The sequence below is a fragment of the Triticum dicoccoides genome, chromosome 6B (genome assembly GCF_002162155.2).
Source record: "Triticum dicoccoides isolate Atlit2015 ecotype Zavitan chromosome 6B, WEW_v2.0, whole genome shotgun sequence".
Lineage (NCBI taxonomy): Eukaryota > Viridiplantae > Streptophyta > Magnoliopsida > Poales > Poaceae > Triticum > Triticum dicoccoides.
The window spans coordinates 639,885,105-639,889,368 of NC_041391.1; the positions used below are offsets into that span (position 1 = coordinate 639,885,105).

The 4,264-nt window shown below is 41.9% G+C and overlaps 1 long non-coding RNA gene across 1 annotated transcript; it reads right to left on the reverse strand.

Annotated features, from left to right (window-relative positions):
- Window positions 1–2,755: 2,755 nt before the first annotated feature.
- LOC119320451 lies at window positions 2,756–4,219 on the reverse strand. Its single transcript, XR_005154993.1, has 2 exons — window positions 3,231–4,219; window positions 2,756–3,148 (listed from the first exon to the last, which is right to left on the reverse strand). It is a non-coding gene; the product is annotated as an uncharacterized LOC119320451 (long non-coding RNA).
- Between the last annotated feature and the right edge of the window lie 45 nt (window positions 4,220–4,264).

Below are 4,264 nucleotides of genomic sequence, written 5' to 3' on the forward strand. Positions count from 1 at the left end.
TTAGGTGGTTAACTTCTTAAATAATAGGATAGTTATGACATTAATTGATTGTATAAATATATGAGAATTCTAAAGTATACGAAATAGTTATGATTATAGATATGATATATTACTACTCACACTTGACATATGCAACATTATCTTTGTAAAGAAGAATGTTAACAAATATTTTTTACAATCAAGAATTTACAATGCTTTCTCAAAAGAAAAAGAAGCAGTTGGAACATTTGAAGGATGGGTGAGTGCTTGCCATTTCAATGGAGGAAGTGCCACAACCCCGATGAAATCCCGAAGAGATTATACTAAATAAAATATTTAGAAATCACTACTTAAATTCACATCCGAAGTTTCCGCACAATCCAGATGAACATTGTATTTATATAACTCTTGGATTTAATTTGCTAGTTCATTCAAATGTATCTAAGAAATGAGAACTTCACTCTACAAACTGAACATAAGAGATGATGTGTTGATATACAATCAATTTTTTTATATCCACATTAATTACCATAATATATCCACAGAAGTAGCACTGTTACATACATGAAGTTCATCTCATTGATCCTTTTAGATATACTGGGCAATTTTTTTTATTAAGAGGCCCTGTTTAGCTTCAGCAGTTTCGGAGAGTAGCAATGGTCAACGAACAAAAGGTTCAATTGGTGTTTCTTCACAATTCTCTCAACAATGGATATCATCACAAGAAGTCCAAACAACAAATGGCTGTATAGAAGCATACTTAACACCTAAGCTATTGCTTCAATTTCTGAAAGAATAGAAAATAACTGTATAGAAGCATAACCTATCTGGGGCATTCTAATGTGGAAGGATCTTTGTGCGGATCTAACTTAATAGTGAAACATGCATATAAAGTACCAATGTTAAAAATAGTACATTCTATGCTCGTCATTTTTCTATTTCTAGTGCCACAAAACATACAAGCATCCATGAGCCCACAAGGAAATAGATAAGCGCAGTAAAGTAGAAAACATTGTTTAAAGTAATTTTCCTCCTCATTCTCACTTGAGATTGTTCGTTCTTATTACTGAGAGTACCTTTGCATAGCATTGTTTCCTTCCCTCCCTCTTCAACTCTTGTTCATCCTACAAAAATAATAACAGTCTTGTAGAATATTAAAAAAATTATCCCCACAGGCATCCGAAGGTTCATGAGTGACCAGAGATGTAGCTATGGGTTCATATTTACTTCCTCTGTTCTTTTATATAAGGTGTACTTGCTTTTTCAAAAGTCAAACGAGGCCATGTTTGACTGAGTTTTAGAAAAATATATCAATATCTACAGTACAAAATTTATATCATTAGATCCATCATGAAAAGTAGCTTCATATTTTATCTATTTGGTATTGCAGATATTGTTAGTTTATTGACTTGCACTGAGTAATAACCAATAATATGCACACGCATATAATTTCTTACTTAGATGTTGATTCGGTAATATATTAGAGATTGATTGCTCGTCGCAGCCTCGAGGGTATGGTTGTCATAATCAGATAGTAAGATGAAGTATATAGATAGTCACTACGTTTTAACAAATAAGACTAAAGCAAAACCGAGTTGGATGTAGATACACTATTGATATTTTCCAAAGGGGAGGAGCTACCAGTCATTCAAGACAATTACCATGCTCTCAAAATGATCATGACAGTGAAGATGCCGGAAGCAATAAAATCTTACTTTCAAAAAAATATTTCATGAAAACCATACCATCTGAGACAGAGGGGCATTACTCTGGGAAGAATTCGTGGCGTTCACCTTTCCCTGTCCTAAGGAACACGGAGAAGTACTCCAGGGATTCATCCCAATATCCAAGTTAGGTGCAGTACTGGGGAGTGCCGCCGTCCAATGTGCCGAAACCGAAAGCTTCGATGCAGGCCTCTCCTTCTCCACAAATGGCGGATCTATTACAGCATTATGTATCGTGCCAGCCTCAAATGGCTGACCTGAAAAGTGCCAAGAATTACGGTTTATGACAACCCACCTTCTGTATTTGCAGCGACAGACTTTCTCCTCTTTGCGGATGATGATCCCTGGACAGGTTACATGAGCACATGTGAAATTATGAATCAACCAAAACAATCATAGACTGCTAGAAATGCAGGATTCAGTCAATGCCAAGCAAGGCTTATTTTGAATGACGCCGGCATCTCCCATCTCCGATGACCCCTGGCTCCCGGCATCGCCACTATGCAAGGTTCAATCCACCCGGCCAACAGACAAACAAGCAGCGCACACACATGCCAACAAAGAAACCACACCGTACCTCCCAGAACTGGAACCACATTTTGATTTTATGTAATGAACCGAAAGATTATTCATGCTCATAGAGAATTGGGTTTCCTGAATATTTCTGTTCAAGAACCCTTAGAAGCAACAAGCATACATTATAGATGTTTTCGTGAATGGAAGAGGAGAAAAGAAGAGAATAAAGTGTGGATGATTCATTAGTAAACAACCAGTCAGTCCATTGGGTAGTTTTACCGAGCATTTGACTTTGATAGTGAGAAAGAAGTACTGCCTCCGTAAAGAAATATAAGAGCATTTAGATCTAAAGTACTTATCTAAATGCTTTTATATATTTACTGAAAGAGGGAGTATCTGATTATTTATAGCAGATGTCCACCCGTGAGTCCTTTTTTCTGGGGTTAGCATTACTACAGACACTACTTGCAAGTTGTTAAACCAAAACAGAGTGTGTTAGAATATAACTGGCAAGAAATAATCAGATATTCAGAATATAATTCAGCATACACTTCCATGAATAGATCAGAGACAAAGTTGATCTTTATTTGACATTCAATCAAACAATCCCAATCAAATTAAATTTAGAGCAAGGTAGAAAAATGCAAGTCACAATACATCCTTGTGCAGCATAGAGAGATGGGAACACACAGAGGAGATGCAGGCGATGCCACTTGTGGAGGCTTGTAGGCAACAACCACCTCGGTGGGGAAGGAGGCTGGTCTTGTGGGTTGATGAGTACATTAATGCACCCCATGGTGAGATCCTTGGCGTTGAACAAGGAATTAGAGCGGTTGTTTAGAGCGGAGAATGGCGGGGAATCGAGGCTGCAGTTCAGCCATTTGCTGGATGTTCAGTGCATCAATTGGCTGTGACTGATGGAGGTTGTACTGCAAACCAAAGTTCATTGTTAACGGCTGCACTTGAGTAAATCTGAAGAAGTAAATCACAAGAGAGGAAACCGGTGCATACCTGGTGTTGTCAGACGGCAACTAAGATGAAGACTCGCGGTGACAGCAGCCTGATGAGCGACCAAAACGACTGTGATGGCAACGAAAACGGCAGCAACACACACAACTTCAGAGCCCTCAACAGCTCAGCCTCAATACCAGTGTTCTCCCAAGCTAGCAAACTGTAGAGATCTGGGGAGCGAACCAGAAAAATAATTTACAGCCTACAAACTATAATCAGCAAATGAATGTGCGGGGTTCAGAGGATGTGAGAGATCCACAAGAGCAGACTAAGAAAGATTAAAATAAAATTACGTGGAACATTGAGGGGTTGCAACCAAGGTGGATGCCTTCTAGTACTTCATAATAATTGGACAGAGCGAACAAGAAACTGAAGAACCATACAATGGTGGCGTGAGCAAGCCATTAATTGTGCTTGTGCGGAGACATGGATGCAATGTTGGAGTTCTGGTTCGATGAGTGACCCAGGGGATCCGGTGGAAGCAAGGTTGGTGTTGGCCAGATAGGCACCATGGTGCCTGCCGTCATCATGGACGCCATGGAGGGGATCTGCCACCACTGGAGGCAATCGCTCGTCGCGCCGCCCATCTTCCTCCGCAGGAGTACGGGAACCGCTCCCCTCTTCCCGTGGACGTCCGCCCACATCCAATGCTCCTCGTCGACACAGCTACCTTGGGGCAACGATGGTGGCGGCAGCGCTTGCGTCCTACCTCGACGCAGAGAAACAGACTGAGCATCAGGCATGTTCCCTCCCTTCTCACCCTCCCCTCCTGTAGTTACCCTCGTTGGAGGAGGGGAGGAGCAGCTGCTGGCGCTGTTCGCCAGAGGCGCCTCTACGGCTCCACTCCCCTAGGATCCAGACACCCAACCTCTTCCTTCTACTCGAGCTCGCCACCCCCTCCCCCACTCCTCTAGGATTGATCCAGTCGACCAAGACCAGCAGCAAGGTAGATGAGCTCGCGGCCCCCTCCCCGAGCTCGCATCCATTCTTCTTCCTGCTACAGGTCACCGCCCCCTCCCCAAGCAGTCGTCCCC